General features: G+C 53.7%; 1 long non-coding RNA gene across 1 annotated transcript in view; it reads right to left on the reverse strand.

Moving 5' to 3' along the window:
- Positions 1 to 7410, reverse strand: part of LOC140400089 (uncharacterized) — a 120836-nt gene extending 113426 nt beyond the window's left edge. Inside the window, exon 1 of the long non-coding RNA XR_011938044.1 lies at positions 7331 to 7410. This is a non-coding gene — a long non-coding RNA (uncharacterized lncRNA). The remainder of the gene's footprint in view (positions 1 to 7330) is intronic.
- Positions 7411 to 13535: the final 6125 nt, after the last annotated feature.

A 13535-nucleotide genomic window follows, 5' to 3' on the forward strand; every position in this document is an offset into this window, starting at 1 on the left:
ACAGTGACTCTGTACAGTTACACAGTGAGTGATCCTCACTCTGCTGAATAAACAGTGACTCTGTACAGTTACACAGTGAGTGATCCTCACCGTGCTGAATAAACAGTGACTCTGTACAGTTACACAGTGAGTGATCCTCACCGTGAATAAACAGTGACTCTGTACAGTTACACAGTGAGTGATCCTCACCCTGAATAAACAGTTACTCTGTACAGTTACACAGTGAGTGATCCACACCCTGAATAAACAGTGACTCTGTACAGTTACACAGTGAGTGATCCTCATCCTGCTGAATAAACAGTGACTCTGTACAGTTACACAGTGAGTGATCCTCACCCTGAATAAACAGTGACTCTGTACAGTTACACAGTGAGTGATCCTCACCCTGCTGAATAAACAGTGACTCTGTTCAGTTACACAGTGAGTGATCCTCACCCTGAATAAACAGTGACTCTGTACAGTTAGACAGTGAGTGATCCTCACCCTGAATAAACAGTGACTCTGTACAGTTACACAGTGAGTGATCCTCACCCTGCTGAATAAACAGTGACTCTGTACAGTTACACAGTGAGTGCCCCTCACCCTGAATAAACAGTGACTCTGTACAGTTACACAGTGAGTGATCCTCACTCTGCTGAATAAACAGTGACTCTGTACAGTTACACAGTGAGTGATCCTCACCCTGCTGAATAAACAGTGACTCTGTACATTACACAGTGAGTGATCCTCACCCTGAATAAACAGTGACTCTGTACAGTTACACAGTGAGTGATCCTCACCCTGAATAAACAGTGATTTTGTACAGTTACAGTGAGTGACCCTCATCCTGAATAAACAGTGACTCTGTACAGTTACACAGAGAGTGATCCTCACCCTGCTGAATAAACAGTGACTCTGTACAGTTACACAGTGAGTGATCCTCACACTGCTGAATAAACAGTGACTCTGTACAGTTACACAGTGAGTGATCCTCACCCTGCTGAATAAACAGTGACTCTGTACAGTTACACAGTGAGTAACCCTCACCCTGAATAAACAGTGACTCTGTACAGTTACACAGTGAGTAACCCTCACCCTGAATAAACAGTGGCACTGTACAGTTAAACAGTGAGTGATCCTCACCCTGAATAAACAGTGACTCTGTACAGTTACACAGTGAGTGATCCTCACCCTGAATAAACAGTGACTCTGTACAGTTACACAGTGAGTGATCCTCACCCTGAATAAACAGTGACTCTGTACAGTTACACAGTGAGTGATCCTCACTCTGCTGAATAAACAGTGACTCTGTACAGTTACACAGTGAGTGATCCTCACCCTGCTGAATAAACAGTGACTCTGTACAGTTAAACAGTGAGTGATCCTCACCCTGAATAAACAGTGACTCTGTACAGTTATACAGTGAGTGATCCTCACCCTGCTGAATAAACAGTGACTCTGTACAGTTACACAGTGAGTGATCCTCACCCTGAATAAACAGTGACTCTGTACAGTTACACAGTGAGTGACCCTCACCCTGCTGAATAAACAGTGTCTCTGTACAGTTACACAGTGAGTGATCCTCACCCTGAATAAACAGTGACTCTGTACAGTTACACAGTGAGTGATCCTCACCCTGAATAAACAGTGACTGTACAGTTACACAGTGAGTGACCCTCACCCTGAATAAACAGTGACTGTACAGTTACACAGTGAGTGATCCTCACCCTGAATAAACAGTGACTCTGTACAGTTACACAGTGAGTGATCCTCACCCTGAATAAACAGTGACTCTGTACAGTTACACAGTGAGTGACCCTCACCCTGCTGAATAAACAGTGACTCTGTACAGTTACACAGTGAGTGACCCTCACCCTGAATAAACAGTGACTCTGTACAGTTACACAGTGAGTGATCCTCACCCTGCTGAATAAACAGTGACTCTGTACAGTTACACAGTGAGTGATCCTCACCCTGCTGAATAAACAGTGACTCTGTACAGTTACACAGTGAGTGATCCTCACCCTGAATAAACAGTGACTCTGTACAGTTACACAGTGAGTGATCATCACCCTGCTGAATAAACAGTGACTCTGTACAGTTACACAGTGAGTGATCCTCACCCTGAATAAACAGTGACTCTGTACAGTTACACAGTGAGTGACCCTCACCCTGCTGAATAAACAGTGACTCTGTACAGTTACACAGTGAGTGATACTCACCCTGAATAAACAGTGACTCTGTACAGTTACACAGTGAGTGATCCTCACCCTGAATAAACAGTGACTCTGTACAGTTACACAGTGAGTGACCCTCACCCTGCTGAATAAACAGTGACTCTGTACAGTTACACAGTGAGTGATCCTCGCCCTGAATAAACAGTGACTCTGTACAGTTACACAGTGAGTGACCCTCACCCTGCTGAATAAACAGTGACTCTGTACAGTTACACAGTGAGTGATACTCACCCTGAATAAACAGTGACTCTGTACAGTTACACAGTGAGTGATCCTCACCCTGAATAAACAGTGACTCTGTACAGTTACACAGTGAGATCCCAAGTGGGGCAATGTATTCGCTGGAGCAGGGGGAGGGGGGGCAAAGAATCCAGAGGCCTAATGCATTGGTCAACACACCGCAGGGGCGGACCGGGCACACGTCACCGAGTGAGGCAGCGGATTGTTTAAACAAAGCCTGGATCTTTCGCAATCAGTAATGTTCCTGTTTACCGAACCAAAGGGACTCTTTGCAATCTTCACCCCATGTCAACCAGCCGGGCAAACGTCGCCCTTAGCAACCAAACTCCAAAGGGCTGCGGATGGACGGGGCCCCGGTCGAAGGCCGCAGGGGAGATGTCCGCCTGATCGTTCTAATTCGGGGCCCAGCGGAGTACGCGGGGAGGGTGAACAGTGAAAGGGGACAGGCTCCAACTCTGTTCTAGGCCTCAGCGAGTTAAGTGGGCCAAACTCGAACCCGTCTCCCGCTCTCTCACCATCCAAATTTAGTTAAAATGACAAATGAAAATCCCCACGAAATGGCACTCCAAATTCGTAACCTTCAACCTCCTCACCATCGCTCTGAATCACCGTTCAAACACACCCAGGACCGTACAGCACGGGGTTAGATACAGAGTAAAGCTCCCTCTGCACCGTCCCCATCAAACACTCCCAGGACAAATACAGCATGGGGTTAGATACAGAGTAAAGCTCCCTCTATACTGTCCCCATCAAATACTCCGAGGACAGGTACAGCACGGGGTGAGATACAGAGTAAAGCTCCCTCTACACTGTCCCCATCAAACACTCCCAGGACAGGTACAGCACGGGGTTAGATACAGAGTAAAGCTCCCTCTGCACAGTCCCCATCAAACACTCCCAGGACAGGTACAGCACGGGGTTAGATACAGAGTAAAGCTCCCTCTACAATGTCCCCATCAAATACTCCCAGGACAGGTACAACACGGGGTTAGATACAGAGTAAAGCTCCCTCTACACTGTCCCCATCAAATACTCCCAGGACAGGTACAGCACGGGGTTAGATACAGAGTAAAGCTCCCTCTACACTGTCCCCATCAAACGCTCCCAGGACAGGTACAGCACGGGGTTAGATACAGAGTAAAGTTCCCTCTATACTGCCCCCATCAAACACTCCCAGGACAGGTACAGCACGGGGTTAGATACAGAGTAAAACTCCCTCTACACTGTCCCCATCAAACACGCCCAGGACCGTACAACACGGGGTTAGATACAGAGTAAAGCTCCCTCTACACTGTCCCCATCAAACACTCCCAGGACAGGTACAGCACGGGGTTAGATACAGAGTAAAGCTCCCTCTACACTGTCCCCATCAAACACTCCCAGGACAGGTACAGCACGGGGTTAGATACAGAGTAAAGCTCCCTCGACGCTGTCCCCATCAAACACGCCCAGGACAGGTACAGCACGGGGTTAGATACAGAGTAAAGCTCCCTCTACACTGCCCCATCAAACACTCCCAGGACAGGTACAGCACGGAGTTAGATACAGAGTAAAGCTCCCTCTACACTGTTCCCCATCAAACCCTCCCAGGACAGGTACAGCACGGGGTTAAATACAGAGTAAAGCTCCCTCTACACTGTCCCCATCAAACACTCCCAGGACAGGTACAGCACGGGGTTAGACACAGAGTAAAGCTCCCTCTACACTGTCCCCATCAAACACTCCCAGGACAGGTACAGCACGGGGTTAGATACAGAGTAAAGCTCCCTCTACACTGTCCCCATCAAACACTCCCAGGACAGGTACAGCACGGTGTTAGATACAGAGTAAAGCTCCCTCTACACTGTCCCCATCAAACACTCCCAGGACAGGTACAGCACGGGGTTAGATACAGAGTAAAGCTCCCTCTACACTGTCCCCATCAAACACTCCCAGGACAGGTACAGCACGGGGTTAGATACAGAGTAAAGCTCCCTCTACACTGCCCCCATCAAACACTCCCAGGACAGGTACAGCACGGTGTTAGATACAGAGTAAAGCTCCCTCTACACTGTCCCCATCAAACACTCCCAGGACAGGTACAGCACGGGGTTAGATACAGAGTAAAGCTCCCTCTAAACTGTCCCCATCAAACACTCCCAGGACAGGTACAGCACGGGGTTAGATACAGAGTAAAGCTCCCTCTACACTGTCCCCATCAAACACTCCCAGGACAGGTACAGCACGGGGTTAGATACAGAGTAAAGCTCCCTCTACACTGTCCCCATCAAACACTCCCAGGACAGGTACAGCACGGGGTGAGATACAGAGTAAAGCTCCCTCTACACTGTCCCCCATCAAACACTCCCAGGACAGGTACAGCACGGGGTTAGATACAGAGTAAAGCTCCCTCTACACTGTCCCCATCAAACACTCCCAGGACAGGTACAGCACGTGGTTCGATACAGAGTAAAGCTCCCTCTACACTGTCCCCATCAAACACTCCCAGGACAGGTACAGCACAGGGTTAGATACAGAGTAAAGCTCCCTCTACACTGTCCCCATCAAACACTCCCAGGACAGGTACAGCACGGGGTTAGATACAGAGTAAAGCTCCCTCTACACAGTCCCCATCAAACACTCCCAGGACAGGTACAGCACAGGGTTAGATATAGAGTAAAGCTCCCTCTACACTGTCCCCATCAAACACTCCCAGGACAGGTACAGCACGGGGTTCGATACAGAGTAAAGCTCCCTCTACACGGTCCCCATCAAACACTCCCAGGACAGGTACAGCACGGGGTTAGATGCAGAGTAAAGCTCCCTCTACACGGTCCCCATCAAACACTCCCAGGACAGGTACAGCACGGGGTTAGATACAGAGTAAAGCTCCCTCTATACTGTCCCCATCAAACACTCCCAGGACAGGTACAGCACGGGGTTAGATACAGAGTAAAGCTCCCTCTACACTGTCCCCATCAAACACTCCCAGGACAGGTACAGCACGGTGTTAGATACAGAGTAAAGCTCCCTCTACACTGTCCCCATCAAACACTCCCAGGACAGGTACAGCACGGGGTTAGATACAGAGTAAAGCTCCCTCTACACTGTCCCCATCAAACACTCCCAGGACAGGAACAGCACGGGGTTAGATACAGAGTAAAGCTCCCTCTACACTGTCCCCATCAAACACTCCCAGGACAGGAACAGCACGGGGTTAGATACAGAGTAAAGCTCCCTCTACACTGTCCCCATCAAACATTCCCAGGACAGGTACAGCACGGGGTTAGATACAGAGTAAAGCTCCCTCTACACTGTCCCCATCAAACACTCCCAGGACAGGAACAGCACGGGGTTAGATACAGAGTAAAGCTCCCTCTACACTGTCCCCATCAAACACTCCCAGGACAGGAACAGCACGGGGTTAGATACAGAGTAAAGCTCCCTCTACACAGTCCCCATCAAACACTCCCAGGACAGGTACAGCACGGGGTTAGATACAGAGTAAAGCTCCCTCTACACTGTCCCCATCAAACACTCTCAGGACAGGTACAGCACGGGGTTAGATACAGAGTAAAGCTCCCTCTACACTGTCCCCATCAAACACTCCCAGGTCACGTACAGCACGGGGTTAGATACAGAGTAAAGCTCCCTCTACACGGTCCCCATCAAACACTCCCAGGACAGGTACAGCACGGGGTTAGATACAGAGTAAAGCTCCCTCTATACTGTCCCCATCAAACGCTCCCAGGACAGGTACAGCACGGGGTTAGATACAGAGTAAAGCTCCCTCTACACTGTCCCCATCAAACACTCCCAGGACAGGTACAGCACGGGGTTAGATACAGAGTAAAGCTCCCTCTACACTGTCCCCATCAAACACTCTCAGGACAGGTACAGCACGGGGTTAGATACAGAGTAAAGCTCCCTCTACACTGTCCCCATCAAACACTCCCAGGTCACGTACAGCACGGGGTTAGATACAGAGTAAAGCTCCCTCTACACGGTCCCCATCAAACACTCCCAGGACAGGTACAGCACGGGGTTAGATACAGAGTAAAGCTCCCTCTATACTGTCCCCATCAAACGCTCCCAGGACAGGTACAGCACGGGGTTAGATACAGAGTAAAGCTCCCTCTACACTGTCCCCATCAAACACTCCCAGGACAGAAACAGCACGGGGTTAGATACAGAGTATAGCTCCCTCTGCACTGTCTCCATCAAACACTCCCAGGACAGGTACAGCACGGGGTTAGATACAGAGTAAAGCTCCGTCTACACTGTCCCCCTTCAAACACTCCCAGGACAGGTACAGCACGGGGTTAGATACAGAGTAAAGCTCCCTCTCCACTGTCCCCATCAAACACTCCCAGGACAGGGACAGCACGGGGTTAGATACAGAGTAAAGCTCCCTCTGCACTGTCCCCATCAAACACTCCCAGGACAGGTACAGCATGGGGTTAGATACAGAGTAAAGCTCCCTCTACACTGTCCCCCTTCAAACACTCACAGGACAGGTACAGCACGGGGTTAGGTACAGAGTAAAGCTCCCTCTACACTGTCCCCATCAAACACTCCCAGGACAGGTACAGCACGGGGTTAGATACAGAGTAAAGCTCCCTCGACACTGTCCCCATCAAACACTCCCAGGACAGGTACAGCACGGGGTTAGATACAGAGTAAAGCTCCCTCTACACTGTCCCCATCAAACACTCCCAGGACAGGTACAGCACGGGGTTAGATACAGAGTAAAGCTCCCTCGACACTGTCCCCATCAAACACTCCCAGGACAGGTACAGCTCGGGGTTAGATACAGAGTAAAGCTCCCTCTACACTGTCCCCATCAAACACTTGCATGTCAGATAGATCACAGAGAATTGAAAGTTTTCACTTACATTGTTCTGCCCTGTCCAGTACAGGAAGAAGCCTTGAGGGTCGACACGCAGGGTGACAAGCGTCCTGTTCACTGGGTCCTAGGCGGAAAAGACAAGGTGCAATTGAACAAAACGGAGACCGAACGAGAAAGGTGATCGTCGCCCCTTCCCTCCGCCGTCGCTACATCTCACTGGGCTGTGGAAACCAGCTATCCGTGTCCGCCTCTCCCACCAGCTACCACATACTGACCACAAGGTCAACCGCGGGGGGCATCGCTTGAAGCCCCCACTGAACAAGCCTTTGGCCAACGAAATGCCACTCGGCAAAAGATTTAAAAAAAAGAGGGTGGGGGGAGCCAGGGGGGGAAACTGGGGCCTCGGCAGGGCCGATATTTATCAATAGTCATTCCTCAAGTCGGTTTGCGGGATTGAGGGAGCTGGAAGCGAAGTCTGTGCTGGAGCAGGGGGAAATGTTCAGAGGCATGCAGGTCGGGGATTTTGCCAGGAAGGAGACACAGAGCTTCCCGGTGGAGCCGGCCTCCACATTGCTGGAGGAGGTGCTGACGACAGGGGGACTGGAGAAGGGGGCAGTGTCGGCGGTCTACGGGGCTATTTCGGAGGAGGAGAAGGCACCGCTGGAAGGGATCAAAGCAAAGTGGGAGGAAGAGCTGGGAGAGGGATATGGAGGAGGGGTTCTGGTGTGAGGTGCTCCGGAGGGCGGACGCCTCTACCTCGTGCGCGAGCTTGGGGCTGATACAGCTGAAGGTGGTGTACAGACCGCACCTCACGAGGGCGAGGATGAACCGAGGAGAGCAAAAAATATATATTTTTAAATATTCGTTCCTCAAACAGAATCACGAACAACAGATGATCTGGATCATTATCCCATGGTTGTGTGTTGGATCTTGCTGTGTATAAAATGGCTGCTGCGTCTCCTGTTGTTTGAGCCGGACCCAAGGCGGGCCCCACAGGTGAGGGTGCCGAAGGAAACTGCAGGAATGGTGAACGATTGAATTTAATTCTTCACGTCCCGGAGGCACACCATTAAATGTTAATCAGTTCGTCACCCTGACCCCCCTCCTCCAGCCTGTTACACAGGAACAGGGGGAGGCCCCATTCAGCCCCCTCCTCCAGCCTGTTACACAGGAACAGGGGGAGGCCCCATTCAGCCCCCTCCTCGAGCCTGTTACACAGGAACAGGAGGAGGCCCATTCAGCCCCCTCCTCGAGCCTGTTACACAGGAACACAGGGAGGCCCATTCAGCCCCCTCCTCGAGCCTGTTACACAGGAACAGGGGGAGGCCCATTCAGCCCCCTCCTCGAGCCTGTTACACAGGAACAGGAGGAGGCCCATTCAGCCCCCTCCTCCAGCCTGTTACACAGGAACAGGAGGAGGCCCATTCAGCCCCCTCCTCGAGCCTGTTACACAGGAACAGGAGGAGGCCCATTCAGCCCCCTCCTCCTCGAGCCTGTTACACAGGAACAGGAGGAGGCCCATTCAGCCCCCTCCTCCTCGAGCCTGTTACACAGGAACAGGAGGAGGCCCATTCAGCCCCCTCCTCGAGCCTGTTACACAGCAACAGGAGGAGGCCCATTCAGCACCCCACCTCCTCGAGCCTGTTACACAGGAATAGGAGGAGGCCCATTCAGCCCCCTCCTCGAGCCTGTTACACAGCAACAGGAGGAGGCCCATTCAGCCCCCTCCTCGAGCCTGTTACACAGGAACAGGAGGAGGCCCATTCAGCACCCCCCCTCCTTGAGCCTGTTACACAGGAACAGGAGGAGGCCCATTCAGCCCCCTCCTCGAGCCTGTTACACAGGAACAGGAGGAGGCCCATTCAGCCCCCTCCTCCAGCCTGTTACACAGGAACAGGGGGAGGCCCCATTCAGCCCCCTCCTCGAGCCTGTTACACAGGAACAGGAGGAGGCCCATTCAGCACCCCCCCTCCTCGAGCCTGTTACACAGGAACAGGAGGAGGCCCATTCAGCCCCCTCCTCGAGCCTGTTACACAGGAACAGGAGGAGGCCCATTCAGCCCCCTCCTCGAGCCTGTTACACAGCAACAGGAGGAGGCCCATTCAGCCCCCTCCTCGAGCCTGTTACACAGGAACAGGAGGAGGCCCATTCAGCACCCCCCCTCCTCGAGCCTGTTACACAGGAACAGGAGGAGGCCCATTCAGCCCCCTCCTCGAGCCTGTTACACCGGAACAGGAGGAGGCCCATTCAGCCCCCTCCTCCAGCCTGTTACACAGGAACAGGGGGAGGCCCCATTCAGCCCCCTCCTCGAGCCTGTTACACAGGAACAGGAGGAGGCCCATTCAGCACCCCCCCTCCTCGAGCCTGTTACACAGGAACAGGAGGAGGCCCATTCAGCCCCCTCCTCGAGCCTGTTACACAGGAACAGGAGGAGGCCCATTCAGCCCCCTCCTCGAGCCTGTTACACAGTAACAGGAGGAGGCCCATTCAGCCCCCTCCTTGAGCCTGTTACACAGGAACAGGAGGAGGCCCATTCAGCCCCCTCCTCGAGCCTGTTACACAGGAACAGGAGGAGGCCCATTCAGCCCCCTCCTCGAGCCTGTTACACAGGAGCAGGAACAGGCCCATTCAGCCCCCTCCTCGAGCCTGTACACAGGAACAGGAGGAGGCCCATTCAGCCCCCTCCTCCTCGAGCCTGTTACACAGGAACAGGAGGAGGCCCAGTCAGCCCCCTCCTCCAGCCTGTTACACAGGAACAGGAGGAGGCCCATTCGGCCCCCTCCTCGAGGCTGTTACACAGGAACAGGAGGAGGCCCATTCAGCCCCCTCCTCGAGCCTGTTACACAGGAACAGGAGGAGGCCCATTCAGCCCCCTCCTCGAGCCAGTTACACAGGAACAGGAGGAGGCCCATTCAGCCCCCTCCTCGAGCCTGTTACACAGGAACAGGAGGAGGCCCATTCAGCCCCCTCCTCCAGCCTGTTACACAGGAACAGGAGGAGGCCCATTCAGCCCCCTCCTCGAGCCAGTTACACAGGAACAGGAGGAGGCCCATTCAGCCCCCTCCTCGAGCCTGTTACACAGGAACAGGAGGAGGCCCATTCGGCCCCCTCCTCCAGCATGTTACACAGGAACAGGGGGAGGCCCATTCAGCCCCCTCCTCGAGCCTGTTACACAGGAGCAGGAGGAGGCCCATTCGGCCCCCTCCTCCAGCTCTTACGCATGCTTGTCCGGACGATCCGCCATCATAATTTAACCCGTGCCGCCCCGCGTTCGTTCTGGTGATTGCGAGTTAACCCCCGCCGGCCCCACCCCACCCCGTTGAGGTGGGGGGGGGGGGCCGCGCGCCGCGCACAGAGATACCGAACCGCGTGGGGTAACCAGAGCAGAGAATGGGGAACAACAGGAACGTGTTGGTTGAGCGACGGACACGCGAGCAGCCCCCGGGACGCAGATACTCCGCCAGGCAGGCCGGCACAGGCCACAGTCCCGGCGTTGGGCCGGGTGTAGTCACGAGAGGGGGAGGGGCCCCTCGAAAGTGCTCAGAGCGTGATTCATCAAAATGTACCGCAATTGTCAAAGAACATGGCTCAGAGCGGCAGGAACTGAGTGGAGCTCAGAGCTGTCGTTAACTCACACTCCGCTCGGACAGATTAACATCAGGCCTCCACCAGACTATCATTAACCCGGAACGTCCCTGGGCTCAATCACGCAGGCTGTGCCTTTATAAAGTCATCCCAAATATCAGCTTCCACATTCAACATCATAACTTCACAAAAAACAACTGACACAGTACCCCAGGGAGAGTCAGTGTGTGTGGGACCCGTACCCCAGTGAGAGTCAGTGTGTGTGGGACCCGTACCCCAGTGAGAGTCAGTGTGTGTGGGACCCGTACCCCAGTGAGAGTCAGTGTGTGTGGGACCCGTACCCCAGTGAGAGTCAGTGTGTGTGGGACCCGTACCCCAGTGAGAGTCAGTGTGTGTGGGACCCGTACCCCAGTGAGAGTCAGTGTGTGTGGGACCCGTACCCCAGTGAGAGTCAGTGTGTGTGGGAGCCGTACCCCAGTGAGAGTCAGTGTGTGTGGGACCCGTATCCCAGTGAGAGTCAGTGTGTGTGGGACCCGTACCCCAGTGAGAGTCAGTGTGTGTTGGACCCGTACCCCAGTGAGAGTCAGTGTGTGTGGGACCCGTATCCCAGTGAGAGTCAGTGTGTGTGGGACCCGTACCCCAGTGAGAGTCAGTGTGTGTGGAACCCGTACCCCAGTGAGAGTCAGTGTGTGTGGGACCCGTACCCCAGTGAGAGTCAGTGTGTGTGGGACCCGTACCCCAGTGAGAGTCAGTGTGTGTGGGACCCGTACCCCAGTGAGAGTCAGTGTGTGTGGGACCCTTACCCCAGCGAGAGTCAGTGTGTGTGGGACCCGTACCCCAGTGAGAGTCAGTGTGTGTGGGACCCGTACCCCAGTGAGAGTCAGTGTGTGTGGAACCCGTACCCCAGTGAGAGTCAGTGTGTGTGGGACCCGTTCCCCAGTGAGAGTCAGTGTGTGTGGGACCCGTACCCCAGTGAGAGTCAGTGTGTGCGGGCCCCGTACCCCAGTGAGAGTCCGTGTGTGTGGGACCCGTACCCCAGTGAGAGTCAGTGTGTGTGGAACCCGTACCTCAGTGAGAGTCAGTGTGTGTGGGACCCGTACCCCAGTGAGAGTCAGTGTGTGTGGGACCCGTACCCCAGTGAGAGTCAGTGTGTGTGGGACCCGTACCCCAGTGAGAGTCAGTGTGTGTGGGACCCGTACCCCAGTGAGAGTCAGTGTGTGTGGGACCCGTACCCCAGTGAGAGTCAGTGTGTGTGGAACCCGTACCCCAGTGAGAGTCAGTGTGTGTGGGACCCGTACCCCAGTGAGAGTCAGTGTGTGTGGGACCCGTACCCCAGTGAGAGTCAGTGTGTGTGGGACCCATACCCCAGCGAGAGTCAGTGTGTGTGGGACCCGTACCCCAGTGAGAGTCAGTGTGTGTGGAACCCGTACCCCAGTGAGAGTCAGTGTGTGCGGGACCCGTACCCCAGTGAGAGTCAGTGTATGTGGGACCCGTACCCCAGTGAGAGTCAGTGTGTGTGGGACCCGTACCCCAGTGAGAGTCAGTGTGTGTGGAACCCGTACCCCAGTGAGAGTCAGTGTGTGCGGGACCCGTACCCCAGTGAGAGTCAGTGTGTGTGGGACCCGTACCCCAGTGAGAGTCAGTGTGTGTGGGACCCGTACCCCAGTGAGAGTCAGTGTGTGTGGGACCCGTACCCCAGTGAGAGTCAGTGTGTGTGGGACCCGTACCCCAGTGAGAGTCAGTGTGTGTGGGACCTGTACCCCAGTGAGAGTCAGTGTGTGTGGGACCCGTACCCCAGTGAGAGTCAGTGTGTGTGGGACCCGTACCCCAGTGAGAGTCAGTGTGTGTGGGACCCGTACCCCAGTGAGAGGACGGAGAATGTGGGAATGTTGGGGGAAATCCAATGTATTGTTGTGTTCTTGCTGTTTTGTTTTTGTTGGGCGGGGGGGAGGTTGTTGAAAATTTGTTGAAAAACTTGAATAAATATCTATTTTTTTTAAAAAGAGAATGTGGGAATGTCTCGGAGAGGCTGTTCTGGAGGGCTGGCGAGGAAGTGCAGGGATGAATTGGAGAAGTTCATCAGCACATCCTGTGGGAACAGCTGGATCGGGATGAAACCCTGCTGGTCAAAGAGAACTTGGCAGCAAACGCTGTAAACACGGAGACCAGCCACATCCCCCGAACGGACACATTCCCCAGCGCCCCCCTCACCCCTTCCCCCTCCCGGGCCTGGATACCAATCTCCCAGAACCACATCATACTGACTGCGAATGAGAGACAGGACAAGATACGTCTGTTTCCAAACACCCACACGCACAAAACACCAGATGAAACCGTGCTGAAGCCAAGAGGCCTCGCTTTGAGAGAACACAGATTATCCTCAAACTGAATGACGGGGACTGTGCAGAGGGAGATTTACTCTGTAACAAACCCCGTGCTGTACCTGTCCTGGGAGTGTTTGATGGGGACAGTGTAGAGGGAGCTTTACTCTGTATCTAACCCCGTGCTGTTCCTGTCCTGGGAGTGTTTGATGAGGACAGTGTAGAGGGAGCTTTACTCTGTATCTAACCCCGTGCTGTTCCTGTCCTGGGAGTGTTTGATGAGGGCAGTGTAGAGGGAGCTTTACTCTGTATCTAACCCCGTGCTGTACCTGTCCTGGGAGTGTT

This window comes from Scyliorhinus torazame, chromosome 24 (assembly GCF_047496885.1).
Source record: "Scyliorhinus torazame isolate Kashiwa2021f chromosome 24, sScyTor2.1, whole genome shotgun sequence".
NCBI lineage: Eukaryota > Metazoa > Chordata > Chondrichthyes > Carcharhiniformes > Scyliorhinidae > Scyliorhinus > Scyliorhinus torazame.